General features: G+C 34.8%; 2 long non-coding RNA genes across 2 annotated transcripts in view; one reads left to right on the plus strand and one right to left on the minus strand.

The window, feature by feature from the left end:
• Nucleotides 1-6915, plus strand: part of LOC140713260 (uncharacterized) — a 54782-nt gene extending 47867 nt beyond the window's left edge. The window contains exon 3 of the long non-coding RNA XR_012095151.1: nt 6813-6915. This is a non-coding gene — a long non-coding RNA (uncharacterized lncRNA). The remainder of the gene's footprint in view (nt 1-6812) is intronic.
• Nucleotides 6916-13215: 6300 nt separating this feature from the next.
• Nucleotides 13216-20771, minus strand: part of LOC103239986 (uncharacterized) — a 30159-nt gene continuing 22603 nt past the window's right edge. The window contains exon 3 of the long non-coding RNA XR_499733.3: nt 13216-13729. This is a non-coding gene — a long non-coding RNA (uncharacterized lncRNA). The remainder of the gene's footprint in view (nt 13730-20771) is intronic.

A 20771-nucleotide genomic window follows, 5' to 3' on the forward strand; every position in this document is an offset into this window, starting at 1 on the left:
CTTTAGATATCATGGTTAGGAAGACCTACTACCCTGAGGCCACTGACTGGCTACCTGACCCCAGGTAAGCTCCTCTCTTTCCTGTGTTTCTATTTAAGCAACTATAAGATGAAATAAATTTACAGAATTGTTGTTAGCACACATTAAGGGGCAAGTAGCACACAATAAAGTATCGTCTATTATGATTATAGTATTAAATTTTATATAATTCTCAATGTAAAGTTTGGATATCATCACTCCCAACAACCTCTTTCATGGATTTCATAAAGTTCAAGTCTGAAAAGCTCCTCTCTGGATTAAATCAATAACTCTATATTTAACAAGACTGATCCCTTTTTTTTTTTTTTTTTTTTTTGAGACAGAGTCTTGCTCTGTCACCCAGGCTGGAACGCAAGTGGCGTGATCTCCACTCACTGCAACCTCTGCCTGCTGGGTTCAAGTAATTCTCCTGCCTCAACCTCCTGAGTAGCTGGGATTAACAAGCATCCACCACCATGCCTGGCTAGTGTCGTGCATTTTTAGTAGAGACAGGGGTTTCACCATGTTGGTCAGGCTGGTCTGGAACTCTTGACCTCAGGTAATCCGCCCACCTTAGCCTCCTAAACTGGTGGGATTATGCCTGTAAAGGCATGAGCCACTGCACCCAGCCAACAAGACTCATTTCTGACAATGTGTTAGATGCCACAGTAACATTTATCACAAGTTATTCAACGTGTGACAGCCACCTTGAGGACAGTCCATAGGGTTTACAACTCATTTCTTGAACAGGTTTTTTTTTTTTTTTTTCATGTTGGTTGAATGAACAAAGAAGGAACCACTGACAAGAGAAATTTCCTACTATATTTTCTTTAAGATCCACATCCATTCCCCTCTAATTTTCTTTTTCTCTCTATTCTCTTCCTCCTTTGCTAGATCTTGCAGATGAAATAGACTCTATTCCAAAAGAGACAAAATAATTATAATATCTAATCTTTCCAAAAAAGGCTTCAGTAACAAAACACACATATTTACTAAGAGTTTCCAGGTACTTTCAACTAAGGTGCAGTGTGATCATTAAAGGAAAAACATCAAAAAGTATAAAAAATATTAGATAAATACAAATTAGGAGTAGAAGGCTTAAAATTTTAATCCCATTTTTATCAAGAGTAATCCACTAGGTAAGGCATTCTATATATCTGTATATAAGATGAAGATAAATAATTGTAAGATGAACTAAATCTATAAAATTGTTATTAGAATTGTCTCATATTATAGACACCCAAGGACCTGCAGGACAGTTGACCCGATTTTGCACAGTGCAACAGCACAGTTGCATTCTGGCCATTTTGACCGTATGACTCTCAAATGATCCCTTCTTCATCTTTACAGACTTGTGACAGGATAATAAGCTTGAATACCTACTGTAGTTAGATACAGGCTATATATACTCTTTTCTTGTACCAGTAGCTGACCAAAGGCATAACCTAAACATCCTATTTATACTCTAGAAGAGGGATGTCCAATCTTTTGGCTTCCCTCGGCCACACTGGAAAAAGGATTGTCTTGGGCCACACATAAAATACACTAACACTAACCATAGCTGATGAGAAAAAAAAAAAACAAAAAACTTCAACAAAATCTCATAATGTTTTAAGAAAGTTTAGGAGTTTGCACTGGACTGCATTCAAAGCAGTCCTGGGCCGCACGTGGCCCGTGGGCCATGGGTTGGACAAACTTGCTCTAGAACAACCAGTTGTTCTCATCAGGATGACTATCTAGCTGCCCCCAGAGTTGCCCTAAATGTAGCTGACACGCAGTGTCGAAAACTTTCAGTATAGTTAGATACACGGGTACAGTGCCTGCGTACTATTAAACCATTGTTCATGACACCGCCTCCTCTAATTCTGCCTGTTAGAAGTTGTGTATTTGAAGGGTGTGCATCAATCACTGCAATGTAAAAAAAAAAAAAATCAAAACGCTTTTGTAAGAAGAAAATTTTTTAAAGCCGTAACTAGTTAGTACACAATAAAGTGTGAGCTGTTATGATTGTAGTATTACATTTTACTTAATTCTCAGCATAAAGCTTGAGGAGTATTACTCTCAACAACTCTTTTGTGGGGGCTCACGTGTGTAATCCGAGCACTTTGGCAGTCCAAGGTGGGTGGATCACTTGAGGTCAGGAGTTCAAGACCAGCCTGGTCAACATGACGAAACGCCGTCTTTACTAAAAATACAAAAATTAGCTGGGTATAGTGGCATGCACCTGTAATTCCAGCTACTCAGGAGGCTGAGGCACAAGAATCGCTTGAAACCAGGAGACAGAGGTTACATTGAGCTGAGATCATGCCACTGCACTCCAGCCTGGGTAATAGAGCGAGACCCTGCCTAAAAAAGAAAAAAAGATAGTAACAACTCTTCTGTAGATTTTGTTAATTTCATTTAATTAATTAATTCACTTTTAATTCCTAGAGCATTCTAAGAAAATGCTAATTTTAATAATAATTATGTATTGGACACATGTAACTTACCATGTACCAGGCAACCTTCTAAGTGCCTTACATTAATTAACCATCATGTGGAAACCATTGTTATCTTCATTGTATAACCAAGCAAACAGGCACAGAATCGTAAATAACAGGATCAGGTTCACACGCAGTGAAAGGGAGACAGATTAACACCTAAGTAATTTGGATCCTGAGTCAATGAATTTAGCCCCTATACTATTCTGCCTTAAAAAAGCAAATTACTTCAATATCAACTTCAATTCTTAGTGTTATACAAATCACAGGACTTTTACAACTGGTAGTAATATTGATATTTTGGTCTGAAAAAACTCCAAAGAAAACAGATATCAATTTATTACTTTCATGGACAATAAAGCAAATATTTAAAAATAAATGCCCCTAATCCCTCAAAGAGACCTTCACATGTGGCTTCAGTTTTGCTTTTTGTTTTTGTTTTAACATGGCGTAAGTGTAAACAAATTACACAGTATCGTAAATTAATTGCCTTGGGATAGTTTGGTCGACTGTATTAAGAGCATCAAGTCACTATTTCAGTGTTTTTGTTAGCTGCTAGTACATAGGATTGCTGGGTTAGAGAGGAAAAGAAAGAAGATGTGAAGTCGAGAGGAATACAACAGAAGTGAAATGTGACATTTACCAGCAAAGTACAAAACCAGACACTTAAGACATAAAAAGGAGAAAAACCTATTCACGGCAAAAAGTATTATTAGGGAAGAAATATAAAGAGCTCACTGAAATAATAGAAACAGAAGTTTTTTAAAGATATTCAGAAAATACTGAGGTTTTTTTTGTTGTTGCAGAATTTTCTCTGTTTCGTCACATATGTCTTCAAGGCCCTATAGATCAACATAAACGCTAAGCAGTGTCTGGTTTCCTCTGCAGCTGACCTCCACCCAGTCGTTACCTTTTATGAACCTTTAGGATGTGAAGTAGGATTGGAATGACAGTGCATCATTTCAACAAATCCTTTGCAATATTTCTGGGAAGAGCAGATACATTGGCTTACTTCATTCAAATGATATATTTTTTGCATAAGTAGTTTAGAAAAGGGAATATAAACTGGTCCATTTGAAAAAAATATTTCTGCATAAAACAGCAAATTTTTATGTTATATAAATATCACTGAAAGGAAAGATTTCTGCTGAAAGTGGAGCAATCCCAATGACTTTGCATGAAAGCACATTTTACCTTTGAGAAAGTTACTATGAAGTTAACTATTGGGAATCTCACTGTTATTTGAGATGTTAGTCTCCAAATGGTTTGAAGAAATTGCAAGGTTGAAGGAAACTACAGTGAAAGTTCCAATTCAGTTTGAAGGAAAAAAAAATGAAGCATAGAGGGAAGAATACAGCAAATATTTCAAAAGAAGAACATTTTCTTCCAAGCTTGGTAGCCAAAGCTAACTTTGCTCCAAAGACCTCTGAGACATGTGACCTGTGGCCTGTGAAAGATTTATATTACTTATACTTTTGCAGGTTGTTTGAAAAAGTTTCAGTGCAATGTCAATCGTGGTCAGTATATAAATATCTGAGTTTTCTTTTTATAAATAAATCCCAAACTAATTTTGAGAGTACCAATCCCTACTCCTTTCTTCTATGTTCATTGTTATGTATTGTCTTATATGTGAAAAATAAAAAGTTAGAAATCAGACAAATATTCACCACCCCAGATATAATTAAAATTAACTAATTAAATTATTGCTTAATGCATTTGTCCATACATAATTGAGATCACACACCATGAAAACTGAAAAAGTGTTTTCCAACATCATCTAAGGACTGAATAATATCTCATGCTATTTTAATAGGAAATATTTGGTTATTTTCAATTTTTGACTGTAACATATAATACTATGGTGAACATATTTTCACATGTATTATTTCCAGCATTGCGATTTATTTTATTCAAATAGATGTATAGAGGGGAGAAAATGCTTAATGTTCACTCAATGAGTTCATTTATCTTAAAATCCTGTATTGATGAGTTAGTGTATATGTTCAAGTAATTTTTAAAGAGGGTATAGTTTATACATTTTTTTGAACCTATGGGAAAATGATATTTCTCTCTTGTCTTCACTCATAGATGACTCTGTAGAGATTACTTCATAGTTTCCTGATATTTAGTGTCAGGGTGGTGAAGTTTGACGTCAGCCTGAGTTTTATATCAAGATGCTCATAAAAGCCTTTTGTAAAATATAAAATAAAATAAACTTTGTAAATCCAAAATGTTACAGGATGAAATAAGATCTATTTTCATTGATTTTTTTCCTTTTTTTGGAATTTAACTGGTCCTTTTGATTTGTATTTCTAGGTCTTTTTACCCGTAAAAAAATTCCACCTCAAATATCTTTCTTCATCCTCTGTCTCAATTGTGACTTATTCAGAAGCATATGTAATTCTTAGGCTGGATCTCCATTATCTGACCTCTGCATCAGCATGTCCCTTTATACTTCACCTTTTTGTTTTATAGTAATAGTTTCAAGGGGTTCTCCACATCAGTGATTCACATTTTTTAACACTATCAATTCTGTTGTTTCCTCTAATAAATGGGTTCATTCATATAATTAATTATATTATTGATTTTTAGTTTTATAGAACTCTTCCTTATGTCACAAATCTACAGTGGATACCTGCATAGGTTCCTGAATCCAGCTTTACTACTTCCTAGCTATGTAACCACAGGAAAAGTTTTTAGATATAATAAAGTTTTCTCTAAACCTTCTTTGAAGAGGATAACAATAGTACCTTCCTAAAATGTTTGTTGTGAGGATTAAGTGAAATAATCTCTGAAAATGCTTTATATAGTGCCTAGCAGTTAATACACAGCAAATACTACTTCTGATTATTGTAATCATCATTATTGCTAGGTCATTGTATCTGCACGTCAGTGTATTCTCTTTGTAAGGTTTTCTCCTCCCATTTCTGCTCGAGTTTATAATACAATACAGCGATTCTATACTGTTTCCATTTTTATTGTTTCAAGTCTATTTTGGTTGCAAAGTCCAAGAAGATAGGTTTGTAGCATTTAAGCCTGAAGTCTCTATACCTCTTCATCTCAGTTTGCCAGGCTTTGAGTAAAATGGAAGGTCACTTGATTTATTCTACATCTCAGGAATTCATTCTGGATGAAAAATATTCTGTGGCCACCACCACAATTGCTATGTGAATACAAAATTTCAAGTAAATTAAAATCACCAATTTTAATTGGTAATTCCAATTAAATAATAATACCAATTAAAATTGGTAGAATACATTCTACCAAAATGTATTCAATAGAGTGACAAGGAATACATCTAATGTAAAAAAGAGTTTGCCCTGACACTTTTATTAAGAGTGGATAAAAGTATACAAAGTACGCTATTAATTTCATTCAATAATAAATTCAGCTAGTATTTATTAAGCACTTATCATTTGCCAACCTGTTAAAAGAGCTTCCTGACTTCATTAGTGTTTTAAGAGACATGGTTTTCTTGTTCTCAATAATTCCTGGAATGTAAACTTCCTGGGAGGATTTAAAGCATGTGACTGGCCACCACAATACTACTTGGGACACGTTTTCCTAAACGTTGCTTCTCCTGATTCAACCAGTGATATGCACTACTTGTTAGAAAGAGAAGAATATCATCATTCAGTTGATTTATTGATAGTATATCAAAGAAAAGCAATAACCAGAGATAACTAAAAAAAAAATCCTATACTTTTAAAGCTCAGAGAGCGTACATCTTTACTTTCAAATGATGGAAATACACTTGCAAAGTGATGATAAGAAGTAGAAACATACAAAGCAGAAAGATTATAGTCTGCCTTATGAATTTCAGAAGTTGACAAAGTGGTGACTACTTTAACAATAATAGCAACTAGAAAGAACCAGAAGATAATACTTACCTTCAAGGCCCTAAAATCATAAAATCTTTCTAAATTTAATGAATGTCTATGATCTAAAAATAGGTTAGGTCTGCATTAATTCTGGTTTAAACATCATGGGGAACAAGAGAGAAAATTTCATAAGCACTCTATAAAATATTCTGAGGTCATCCAATATAGCATTATTTTTTGCTGAGTCCAGACTTAAATTTGTAAGTTACTGTTCTCTCAATGAGAGAAAGCCCTATAACCAAAGTATATAAAGAAGATCCATTCCTAACAAAAGCAAAGAAAATTCTTCGTGAGAAATCTGCTGAATTAGGCAATGTGCTAACAATTTAAAACATTTCACAAAGCAATCAAAGCAAATAGTATATATTCATGGGATATTAGAACCAAAAGTGACTTTGTGAAAAACATTTAGTCTAGTCCTTTTATTTTGCAGGTGGAGTCCCTAAGGAGCAATTGTAACACAGTGCCTTGCTTAAGGTTCCTGTCATTTTGAGTGAACCAGGACACGTCACAATGTTTCCAGGACTACGAAGTGTAGACTACACCTGAAGCCACAACACAATTATACACTTGCTATCTGAGGGCATACTTACCCTAATATATCTAAATGGCTTGTGATTGAAGCCTTTGGCCAAATTATTATAACCAGTTCTTCAACAACTATATGTTGGTAAAGAAAAACCTTCAGAATAAACTGGAATTATATTGCTGGTCTGGAGTTTCAGTATCTTCTGCAAATAAATACAAAATGCTTAACAACAGAGGACACTCTAATCGGTTTCTCTAAATATATTTATGTGCATTATCTCCAATCCAGGCTTCTCTTCTGTAACTCATATTTAGAAGTTCAAATTCCTCAACAACAACTTCATGTGAACACATCCTCCCCTCTTTCAGGTGGTAACTCAATTGACATCTCTCTGTAAGACCTTCTCTGACCCTCCTTTCAAAAATTGCAACATACTCCTAGAATCCCCACCCACCTTCTCAAATTTATTTTCCTCCAAATCACTGATCACCATCTAACACATTTTATATTTTACTTACTTCTTTTATATATTGCCTCTCTCCCCACCTATATTCCTGCACCTAGTACAGGTTCTATTGTGAACATGCAATAAATATGTTTTTGATAAATACATGAGTAAATTAATTAATTAATTTCCAAGAATCATATATTTACAAGTAAAGAGTGTTTGATTCTCCTGTTCTTCTAAAGATTCTTTGTGAATATTGGTTGATCTGATTATTTAAATGGAGTCATTTTTTTCTAGACTAATGTCATTATATAAAGCAATATTACTCTGTAGATTGAGCTATAGTACATGCCCATACTATGTAATTACATGATGATATTGAGCCCTTGAAGAAAAAAATTATGCTCTTGATAGAAAATACATAACGAAAATGACAATTTTTCTAGTTATTTTCCTATTTGATTTCAGTCTAGAGTTAATCTGTCTTCAAACTAAGATGCTATTGCCCAGCTTAGGACTTTACTCTTTATTTATATACTAAACCTAGAATTATCTTCAAAGTATCAAAATATCTTTGAAGAGGTGGGACGTGAAGAAGTACTTATGTTCTGTGACAGCACACAGGGTTTTCTTCATGTTTTGCCCACTAAAATCCACAGTGAAATAACAGGAAGAAAAAGGCCACTTTCTAAAAATAACATAATTCAATCCAAATGTCCATTCATTTTCTTTATTCATGTTAGAATTTATTTCAAAGCACACTTTGAGGTATTTTAGATTCACAGGAACTTCAATATGTTGGGACATAGAAAATTAAAATTAACTTTTCTCATAGTACTCCGCTCCTCACTTCAAGGTTTATCTTTTTTGATTCTGAAAAAAAAGTTTGTGACAAGACTTCTCCGAGTAATAAAAATAGCCAAGAGGGCACTAACTATAGATGAAACCCTTTTCCTCTACCAGAACTTACTACTTCTGTAGCTTTATTATAAAAAGTGTTTTTTCTTTTATTTGAAGGAAAAATATCAATATTCCATTTCATGAAATCTGGTTTGAAATTGAGAAGTTCTCAGATATATAGTTTCAAAAACTATGGAAAGCTTCAGTGGGTGCATAGCTGAGATGCTGAAATCATGTGGAGAGTATTGAGCAAGGTGTGAATGAAGGGCAATTAGAGTAAGTTGCATGTGAATACGTATGATGTATATATGCAGATATTTGGATGTGTGTGTGTTGTGTATTTGTGTATGTTTCTGCACTATAAAGAAAACCATCCGGCCAGGCACAGTGGCTCACGCCTTTAATCCCAGTACTTTGGGAGGCCGAGGTGAGCGGATCACCTGAGGTCAGGAGTTCCAGACCAGCTAGATCTACATGGTGAAACTCAAGTCTCTACTAAAAATACAAAAATTTGCCAGACATGGTGGTGTACGCCTGTAATTCCAGCTACTCAGGAGGCTGAGGCAGGAGAAGAATCACTTGAACCCGGGAGGCAGATGTTGCAGTGAGCCAAGATTACGCCACTGCACTCCAGCCTGGGCAACAGAGCGAGACGCCGTCTCAAAAAAATAAAAATAAAAATAAAAAGGAAAGGAAAGGAAAAGAAAAGGAAAGAAAAAGGTTCAAGACCATCATGGAGATGAGGTGTTTGAAAATCAAATTTTAAAAACATAGTAACACTTATTGAGCACTTTTTCTGGACAGACAAGACAAAGTACTTTATATATAATATATTGTTTCATTTAATCTTCATATTAGCTCTTTTGAATGGGTTGGTATTAATCATTTTACAAACGAGGTTTGTATTAGTTTCCATGGGCTGCTATAATGAAGTACCACAAACTTGCCTTAAAATAACAGAAATTTGTTTTTGTGGTTCTGGAGGTCACAAATCTGAAATCAAAGTATCAGCAGCTTCAGATCTCTCTGAAGGTTCTTGGGGAGGAGCTCTCCTAGCTTCTGGTGGTTGCCAGCAAGGCTTAGCATCCCTTGGCTTGTAGAAGAATACAATCTCTGCCTCCATTTGTACTCAGCATTCTCCTCACGTGTTTGTCTTCACAACTTCTTCTCTGCCTGTGTTTCTCTTGTCTTCTCATAAAGATAACAATCACTTTGTATTTATGGCCCACTCTACTTCAGTAGGACCTCATTTTAAGTTAATTAGTTACATCTGCAAACACCTTATTTCCAAATAAGATTACATCCTGAGGTTCCAGGAAGCACATGAATGTCGTGGGAGTGGTGGAAGTTTGTCAATCCAATACAAGGTTACTGAGACTCAGAAAGACCTCAGGTAACAGAATTACCAATTTAACAAAATCACGTAAGTATGTTTTATATGTTTAAAGAAACAAAATCTGAGATTTAATATATGGACTAGAAAAAAAGAGATTAAAAACAAGCCTTGAAAAATAAAAACATAAAACTTTTTAATTTTATTTATTTATTTATTTATTTATTTATTTATTTGAGATGAAGTCTTGCTCTGTTGCCCTGGAGTGCAGTAGCACAATCTTGGCTCACTACAACCTCCACCTCCCTGGTTAGAGTGATTCTCCTGCTTCAGCCTCCTGAGCAGCTGGGACTATAGGTGTGCACCACCACGCCCATCTAATTTTTGTATTTTTAGTAAAGACCGGTTTCACCATATTGTCCAGGCTGGTCTCAAACTCCTGACCTCATGATCTACACGTCTCAGACTCCCAAAGTACTAGGATTACAGCCATGACCCAGCACACCCAGCCTTATGTTTTTTATTTCAATAGGTTTTTAGAAAACAGGTAGTGTTTGGTTACATAAATAAGTTCTTTAGTGGTGGTGATTTCTGAGATTTCGGTGCACCCATCACCTGAACAGTGTACACCAAACCCAGTGTGTAGTCTTTTATCCCTCATCCTCATCCTATCCTTTACCTGAAGTCCCCAAAGTCCATTGTATAATTCTTATGCCTTTCCGTCCTCCTAAGTTAGTTCCCACTTGTGAGTGAGAACATACAATGAAAAACATAAAACTTTAAAAATAACAACTATAACAACATGTAAAATACTCAATGCACAACACATTTGCTATAGCTGAAAATAAAATTAACCAATTATCTTAAATTTTCCATAATGTAGCACATCTAAATATACAAATAGAAAATATAATAAAAAGCTAATAGACATGGAAAATAAAGTAGGAAAGTTCAATATCCACTTAAATATTTGTAGAGAAAAAGAGACAGAAAATTAAACACAAGAAACATTTAAAGGGATCATGGGGAAAATAATTACAAAACTAATAATTAATTAATAGTTATAGAAAAGGTAATGGATATCAAGTAAGATAAATGAAATGAAAAACACATCCAGGCATGCCATAAAAAAATCTTACAAGCAGCCAGAGAAGAAATACAGATCATCTTCAAATGAACAATTATGACAACTGATTCCTCAATAGCAACCATGGAAGTTAGAAGAAAATAAAATAACTTCATTATGTTAATAAAAAATTAATGTCAAACTAGAGTCATTAGTGTTTATGTGTTACATCTGTTTTAAATTCTTTCATCTTCAGCCTTTTTGTGTATTCATATTTAAGGCATATCTTTTTAAAAACAGCCAATAATTGAATTCTGTTTTACTCTACAGCATATTACTCATTTATTAGAATATTTAGCCACTTACTATGTAATGTAAACACTGACATATTTTATCTTAAATCTATCATATTACTATTTATTTGTATTTATTCCTCTTGTTTTGTCTTCCTCTTTTACTTCTTTCTTGCCTTCTTTGAGTTAAAAAAAATTTCCGCTTTCTTTCCTCTATTGTTTTTAGTGGCACATTTATTTACTATTCTTTCAATGAATACTCTAAAGTATATGATTTTCATAGCCCCAAACTGTGAGACTAACAAAAGCTTTGCTCAACTTCTCAGTTTTTCAGAACTAAGGTTCGTCAAATGCTTTGAGACGAACAGTAGTGAGTAATGTTTGGCTCACCTCAATTCAATTCCCTTCTCTTCGGGATCTTGACCACTCACATTTTGGCTGCTTCAGTACCCCTTTAATGGCTTCAAACACATGTTTTATATTTTACCCAGCTTTTTTAGTTGCTCTTGGAGGGAAGATTGGGTTTATACAATCCAATCCATAATTCCTAGAAATAGAGACTTTAATATAGAATTTGATACCTAACAAGAATATACCTTTAAAACAATAATAAGATTAAGAGAGTTATAAACAAACAAGCAAAGCCTGAGCGCATTTAATCTAAGAGAACTTCATTAAAGGAAATTCTAAAGAATGTGTTATAGGCAGAAAAAAGGTGCTATTTCTTCCAAACTCATAGAAATTCAAAGAATATAAATGAAAGAAAACTTTCAATTTATCTAGTTTTTAAGGGCAGTAAAGGATTTTAGAAACTAAGAAAAAGAGAAATACACAAAAAGAAAAACTAAGATGATATAAATAAATCCAAATTTATCTAAACCACAGTAAATATAAATAAATTTAACACCATTTAGACACAGCTGACAGATTTTTAAAATATATCTATATGCTGAAGATATACACCTAAAAGATACAGAGTGGATGAAAGTTAAAGCACTGAAAAAGATAAATTTCAGTACTAGCCAAAATAAAGTGGGAATAACTATATTTCAATCAAACAAAATAAACTCTAAGGCAAAGATATTATTGGATATATAAAGTCACTATACAATGAGAGAAGACTAGATTTACCAGGAAAATAAAATCATTCTAAACTTATATCCACCTAAAATATAAAAAAACAGAAATTGAAAATATTTGTAAGCACCAGAAATACAAGAAGAAATTTGCAAAATTTACTATCAGAGTGGAATATTTTAGCATTTTTTTAGTAACTTCTAGATTTAACAGATAAAATGTCACTGAGGACATAAAACACTTGAACAACACTATTAATCAGGCTATTTTAGGTTACAGTGTAGAAACAGTGCAGAAACAAGTAAATCCTGAAGCCTCAGTGACTTACAACAGAAGTTTGTTTCTCCTCATATTAGTCATCAAGAATTAAGAAATTGTGATTTCATCCATTTTATGGCACTGTCATCTTCTAGGGCCCATTGGAATTCTATTGAGCCTACTAGGCCCTCGGCATTAAACTGGCCAAAAAGAGATGAGAAAGAAGGAAGAACGTTCATGACATTGTAAAGATAAAGACAAAAGTGCCTTATGTTACTTCTGCCCATTTTTCTCATGGACAGAATGCTGCCATAGAATCCTAACTTAATTAAAGGAAGACTTAGAACTGCAGTCCTCCTTTGTAGCCAAGAAAAAGAAATAGGATTGTTGAACATTTAACCAGTCTTTGCTACAAACACAATTGATAAGTTTGATGTAATGGAAAAACACAGAACACTTCATCGAGGTAGAGAACATGCTTTCTTTTAAGGACACATAAAGCATTTAGGAGAGGTGATCTCATACTTGACCACAAAACAAGTCTCAAAAAATTCCAAAACACAGTATTGTATAGATTATACATTAAGAACTCAATTTAATTAAATTAGAATTAATAACAAAAACACAACTAAAACACTCCAAGCTTTTGAAACTAAGAAATGTAAATAACCCATAAGTTAAAATAACTCTTATGGAAATAAAAATATTTAGAATGAAACAGCAACTAAATATTAGTACAATACATACAATAATGTTTCTAGAAATAAATTTGTAGCCTTAAATACTTATAGCAAAAAAAAGAAGAGTCTTGAAAATGAACCAGCTAAGCATTAAGCATTATATATTAGAAAAAGGACAGAAATTAGTAAAAAGTGAAGGAAAGCATAAAGTATATAAATTAATACATTAATAAATATATGTACCATGTAAAGATTCAACAAAGCCAAAAGTTAGCACTTCAAAAAGACTAATAAGACCAGTAAGTTTCTAACATGACTGATGAAGAAAGGAAAGACACAAAAAAGGTATAGCCTGTTTGTGCTAACCAGAGAGCAATTCATACCAACTTATCCTGGATTCCTGTCATAACACAAAGGGAAACTTTCAATATATGTGAAGCCCTTGATGTTCTGTAGATGAAGGAGGAGAATGTTCTCAAATTCCTTACATCAGGAACTTACTTAGATGGTATCAGGCTTGACTTGCAAATGGAATAGTACCTCTGTAAGAGGAAAAGTGATGTCATTTAAATTATAACTCTGAAGAGGACCTGGGAGGAGTTCTGCTGGTGGCTTATGCCATTGAAAACCCAGGTGATGTCAATGTCAAACCATCCAAGAATATCAGCCAGCAGCTGTGCTGAAGTGGGCTGCTGCCACTGGAGCCACTCCAATTGCTGGATGCTTCACTTCTGGAACCTTCACCAACCAGATCCAGGCAGCTTTCCTGGAGATAAGTCTTCTGGTTAATGAGATAATTTTTCAATCAATTATGCTAATTTGATATGCAGTTAGGAGAAATAAAATTTAATCTCTGCTTCATACCATAAACAAAAATAAATTCCAGGCAGATTAAAGATTTAAGTATGAAAGGCAATATTCTAATCGACAACATTTAGAAAACATGTCTCCGGTAGCTTAATGGGGATGGCATTGAATCTATAAATTACCTTGAGCAGTATGGCCATTTTCACAATATTGATTCTTCCTATCCATGAGCATGGTATGTTCTTCCACTTGTTTGTGTCCTCTTTTATTTCACTGAGCAGTGGTTTGTAGTTCTCCTTGAAGAGGTTCTTTACATCTCTTGTAAGTTGGATTCCTAGGTATTTTATTCTTTGAAGCTATTGTGAATGGGAGTTCATTCATGATTTGGCTCTCTGTTTGTCTGTTACTGGTGTATAAGAATGCTTTTGATTTTTGCACATTGATTTTGTATCCTGAGACTTTGCTGAAGTTGCTTATCAGCTTAAGGAGATTTTGGGCTGAGACAATGGGGTTTTCTAAATATACAATCATGTCATCTGCAAACAGGGACAATTTGACTTCTTCTTTTCCTATCTGAATACCCTTGATTTCTTTCTCTTGCCTGATTGCCCTAGCCAGAATTTCCAACACTATGTTGAATAGGAGTGGTGAGAGAGGGCATCCCTGTCTTGTGCCAGTTTTCAAAGGGAATGCTTCCAGTTTTTGCCCATTCAATATGATATTGGTTGTGGGTTTGTCATAAATAGCTCTTATTATTTTGAGATATGTTCCATCAATACCGAATTTATTGAGAGTTTTCAGCATGAAAGGTTGTTGAATTTTGTCAAAGGCCTTTTCTGCATCTATTGAGATAATCAATGACTTTCTTCACAGAATTGGAAAAAACTGCATTAAAGTTCATATGGAACCAAAAAAGAGCCTGCATTGCCAAGATAATCCTAAGCCAAAAGAACAAAGCTGGAGGCATCATACTACCTGACTTCAAACTATACTACAAGGCTACAGTAACCAAAACAGCATGGTACTGGTACCAAAACAGAGATATAGACCAACAGAACAGAACTGAGCCCTCAGAAATAATACCACACATCTACAGCCATCTGACCTTTGACAAACCTGACAAAAACAAGAAATGGGGAAAGGATTCCCTATTTAATAAATGGTGCTGGGAAAATTGGCTAGCCATAAGTAGAAAGCTGAAACTGGATCCTTTCCTTACTCCGTATACGAAAATTAATTCAAGATGGATTAGAGACTTAAATGTTAGACTTAAAACCATAAAAACCCTAGAAGAAAACCTAGGTAATACCATTCAGGACATAGGCATGGACAAGGACTTCATGTCTAAAACACCAAAAGCAATGGCAACAAAAGCCAAAATTGACAAATGGGATCTAATTAAACTAAAGAGCTCCTGCACAGCAAAAGAAACTACCATCAGAGTGAACAGACAACCTACAGAATGGGAGAAAATTTTTGCAATCTACTCATCTGACAAAGGGCTAATATCCAGAACCTATAAAGAACTCAAACAAATTTACAAGAAAAAAACAAACAACCCCATCAAAAAGTGGGCAAAGGATATGAACAGACACTTCTCAAAAGAAGACATGCATACAGCCAACAGACACATGAAAAAATGCTCATCATCACTCGCCATCAGAGAAATGCAAATCAAAACCACAATGAGATACCATCTCACACCAGTTAGAATGGCAATCATTAAAAAATCAGGAAACAACAGGTGCTGGAAAGGATGTGGAGAAATAGGAACACTTTTACACTGTTGGTGGGATTGTAAACTAGTTCAACCATTGTGGAAAGCAGTGTGGCAATTCATCAGGGATCTAGAACTAGAAATGCCATTTGACCCAGCCACCCCATTACTGAGGATATACCCAAAGGATTATAAGTCATGCTGCTATAAAGACACGTGCACACGTATGTTTATTGCGGCACTATTCACAATAGCAAAGACTTGGAATCAACCCAAATGTCCATCAGTGACAGACTGGATTAAGAAAATGTGGCACATATACACCATGGAATACTATGCAGCCATAAAAAAGGATGAGTTTGTGTCCTTTGTAGGGACATGGATGCGCTGGAAACTATCATTCTCAGCAAACTATCGCAAGAACAGAAAACCAAATACTGTATGTTCTCACTCATAGGTGGGAACTGAACAATGAGATCACTTGGACACTGGAAGGGAAGCATCACACACTGGGTCCTATTGTGGGGAGGGGACAGGGGAGGGATAGCTTAGGAGATATACCTAATGTAAATGACGAGTTAATGGGTGCAGCACACCAACATGGCACATGTACACATATGTAACAAACCTGCACATTGTGCACATGTACCCTAGAACTTAAAGTATTATTTAAAGAAAAAAAAAATGTCTCCACCTCTATAGTAATGAAACCATATAAAATTTAAAGATACTTTCTCAGGACTGTAAGTGTATGTTTTAAAATTATAAAGCAAAGCTTAAAGATAACATACAGAACATTTCAGATAGTGGTAATCACTGGGGTCTAGAGAGAAGAAGGCAGTGGGGGAGGACTAGAAACTGGTTTTTAAGTTACCAGTAATGTTCTATTTCTGAAGCTAGCTGGTTGGGTCTATAGGTTTCATAAGCAGGATCATTATTTGTATAGGATTTAATGGGATTATTGTTTCATACTATATACATATATATATATATTTAGAAATACACTTATCTAATTATCTCCAACAAATTCTAATTTTTTTAAATAATTAAAAAAGAAAAAAAAAAAAAAAAACTTTGTTGGTCGGGTGCGGTGGCTCACGCCTGTAATCCCAGCACTTTGGGAGGCTGAGGCAGGTGGATCATGAGGCCAGGAGTTGAAGACCAACTTGACCAACATGGTGGAATCCCCTCTCTACTAAAGATATAAAAAATTAGTCAGGCATGGTGGTGTATGCCTGTAATCCCAGTTACTCAGGAGGCTGAGGCAGGAGTATTACTTGAACCCAGGAGACAGAGATTGCAGTCAGCCAAGATCATGCCACTGCACTCCAGCCTGGGGGACAGAGAAAGACTGTGCCTCCAAAAATAATAATAATAATAATAAATAAACTTTCTTAATGCATACAGATATAAATATACATAAAATGCCAAACCAGTGAACTTCAAAACACTAATGATGACTAACTGGAGAGTACAATGAGATTTAGAATGTGTGAATTAGCCATATATATTTATTGTCATAAATTGCAAGCATTCTTTACAACAATAATGTATTCAGAGTAAAAATGTATAATATAAGCACATAATGGAAACTTCATAGATACTAAAATTATGCTATAGAAGATTATTTAATTATATGAAAGAATATTCAAGATATATTTTAAAATATGATAAAACAGGTTATATAACTATTACAGTGTGATGACATTTGTATTTCTTTTTAATAGGAAAAAATAAAGCATAATAAACTTCCAAAATTCAACAATATGGTGGTAGTTTTGTGTGGAGGCCAACGTTAAAAAGGGGAAAGTTATCCATACATTGCTGAATTTGTATATCCTTGACTCCTATTAATCTCAAGTAAACAAACTCATGCTGATCCTCAAATGAGACACTGGACAAAGCTGAGCAGGGTTTTTCAATTACATCTGGCAGATTTCCAAAAGTCTAACTGGGAAATAAGAAAGAAATAACATAACAAACCACCCCTCTTGCCTGAGCCATGGGAAAACATTTACTCTCTGAATCTACTTTCTCTGAAGTTTGAGTTCTTAGAGAGAAAGCTGTAGGTCTGATACTTCTGTTAAATATCAACCAACATTTGTGCTCCCCCCATCTATGAAGGACTGTATGGTTCTATTGCACAGATAAATCTCTTAGATACACAGATGCTATCTAAAAAAATAGATAACATCACATTGACCTCAAGGAGGTGACAGTCTTGTTAGGCAGGCAATGTAGATGCAAATTTAATATTGCGCAAGGGCTACCTTTAAATTAGGAAAATTGTGGGTCACTGTATTCTCATTGTTTAAATTACCTAGATAGTAAATTAGACAAGTGAAATAAACAGAAGTGAAGGCAAGTTGAAAATGTAGCAAAAATACTGTCAGCTGCTGAGCAAAGTATCACATTTTAGATTCCGAGGAGAATCTCAGAACTTTCTGATAATGGAGACTAATTAGCTCCCTAAACGATGTGTCCAGTAAAAGGTAGATTTTTTTTTTTACCTTATTCAATTCTCTGCAAAGGCTTCCAGAGTTCTTCATCAAACTTATGAACCAAAATTATAAGTCCATGAGTATTTGGTATAGAGTGTGTGGAAATTTTGTTCTGAAACACGGCCTAAAATGATTCACCCACAATGGCACCTTAGATTCTCCTGGGTGTTAATCTTCTCTCAGATTTCTTTCAACCTACACCACTGGCTTCAGTTTGCCACAACTCTGAGGAACTTCTTTGGATCGCCTGAGCTTAGAATCACGTAATTAGATAAGAATAGCATATGAGGGGCCTTCAGCTATGGTATTTTCTCTATTGAGGACAACTTACTTTAGCATCTCTACCTTTCCAATCCTGTCTTTCCTTCAGGTCCAAAGCAAATTCTGCCTCCTTCATGAGGCCCTTACTAATCCCTTCTACATGCACAGAGCTATTGTATCCCATGAACACCCACTACACATTTTGTGCTCTTCACTCACAGCCTATTAATATCAGGTATTATATTCAGCACTTGCAAAGATTTGTGCCATGTACCATTGTCTCTCCAGAGCTGACCTCAGGAGACAAAACATGCTCAGACAATGTTTGTTGAATGAGTAGACAAACCATATACATGTCTTAGCACTCTAGAGAGCAAAATCCATGGCACAGTTATCTTTGTAGAGTTCATGGACTTGACCCAAGTGTTGAATACATGAACTGAGTCTAATTACCCTCACTTTTATTCTGAAGAGACTACTTGGCTTCTCCTGAAATGTCTGCATCAGATGCTGCAATAATGATTGTGCTCAGTTCTAACACTCACAATTGCCATACATTTTTTATTCCCCTTACTCCCCCTAATTTCACTAACAATGCTTGCATAAGTAACCAGTTAGGCATCTTGCTACAAAAGGAAAAAATTAAGGCATCAAGTCCACTCGATGACAGGTTCACTGGGAACATACATTTGGATGAGGTAATGCTCATGTCAAGTACAGCTTCCCTGAGGGATCAAAAGCCTAACACCTTATTGGTAGAGAAAATTACATTTTAATGGGAAGTGAATATGTTACATAGAAAAATTGTAAAACAAATCTGACTCTAAAATGCCCTAACCTTTAAAATTTGAGCAAGACCCTTTTAAAACACAGCCAAAATAAAAAATGTTTCTTGGTTCATTAGTTGATAAGTCAATTCGAAGCACATAAATAAGCACATTTCTGAAGCTGACCCCAGATAGGAAATTGGAATTTCCATAGCTACATTGAGTTCATCAGGGAGATAAAAAGGCTTTTAGAGATGTTTCTGGCAAAATATCACTTCTAGAGTCTAATTTTTTCACCAAAGATAGGTTTTCTATGAATAAGCAATTTAATAATAATATGAAGGAATGGCAACTCCTTTGGAGTAGGTTCCTGAGAAGTAGATTTTGACAGTTGGAATGAAGTCTTGTTTTTTCCAACTTTATTGGGGTATAGTGGACAAATAAAAATGGTATATATTCAAAGCATACAATGTGATGTTTTGATATATGTCTATGTTGTGAAATGTTAATCAAGCTAATTAACATGTTAATCACCTAACATAGTTATATTGTGTGTGTGTGTGTGTGTGTGTGTGTGTGTACAGTGAGAATCTACTCTCTTAGAAAACTTCAAATGTATATTTTTATTATCTATAGGAAAGGTGACAGCATTTACTTCTTATGGCAATTTCTAAAAATCTCAAACTCCCAAATCTGATGTGCTCTTTCTCATAAAATTTCAAATGCCTACATTGTCTTATTTCTACAATCTTCTAAAAAGTTTTTGTTAATAATATATGTAAATAAGAGAAATAGAAGGTGTAACATAAATATATGTGTATATATAATTAGGGAAATACAGGGTATACATATAATATACCTAAAGATGAGAAAAATACATGACTTCCTCCTAGAACTTCTCCCCTGCTTTGTGACAGAAAGCAGAAATTACCTGGTAGGAACTTAAGACATTTTACAAGATGTCAGCACTGGACTGAAGGTCCAAGACATCAACTTAAGTACCTCTGAGATTCTTCTATCAAAAAATAGATAATTATGACAAATTAATACATTTCATATCCTTTTAAAACTCTCCTTTGATGTTCTTTCTGGTTCTTTCCATTTTGCCGGCAGTTCCAACCACAGTGGCTTGTAATGTGAAGTCACGGTCACAGGAAGTAATGGAGACAGGAAGTACCTAACCTTCACAATATCGCAGTGAAAGCTTCTGTGTCCATCCAATGTGTCTGGGTATTTGCAAAGCTGTACTTGGTTTATTATTTTCCTTATTTCCTCTCCTACTTCCCTAGCAGCAAACTTAGCACTTTCCACACAAATGCAGCAGCAAGTTGAAAAGCAAACAGGTTTATTTATTTTATTCAAACTCTCGCTAAATGTGCAATTTCTGCCAGAGAGTATCCTCATCACTGCTAACAGATTGCTAATATTTTTACATGATAGGCTCTGCCTATGGGTGGAAGGAGGGATGGAATCAGAGATAACTCTGAAGTTCTGATGTTTCAACCCAAGTTAATACAAGCATTCATGTCTCCATGAAGAGAAGTGACAAAAATCAGACAAGGAAAAGGTTTTGACAGAACAGTATCAGAAAATTTGGTTTTAGACTTGTGCTGTGGTTGAGTTGCCAGCATATTTTCCTGGTATACAACATTCGGACATTTTGACCAGTTGTACTATAGTTTGGAAAGCTGTGAGATTTGTGACAGAAAATGGTGTAAAAAGAGAAATAAATCAGATGTACAAGGTGGAAATGCG

Source organism: Chlorocebus sabaeus, chromosome 13 (genome assembly GCF_047675955.1).
Source record: "Chlorocebus sabaeus isolate Y175 chromosome 13, mChlSab1.0.hap1, whole genome shotgun sequence".
Taxonomy (NCBI): Eukaryota; Metazoa; Chordata; class Mammalia; order Primates; family Cercopithecidae; genus Chlorocebus; species Chlorocebus sabaeus.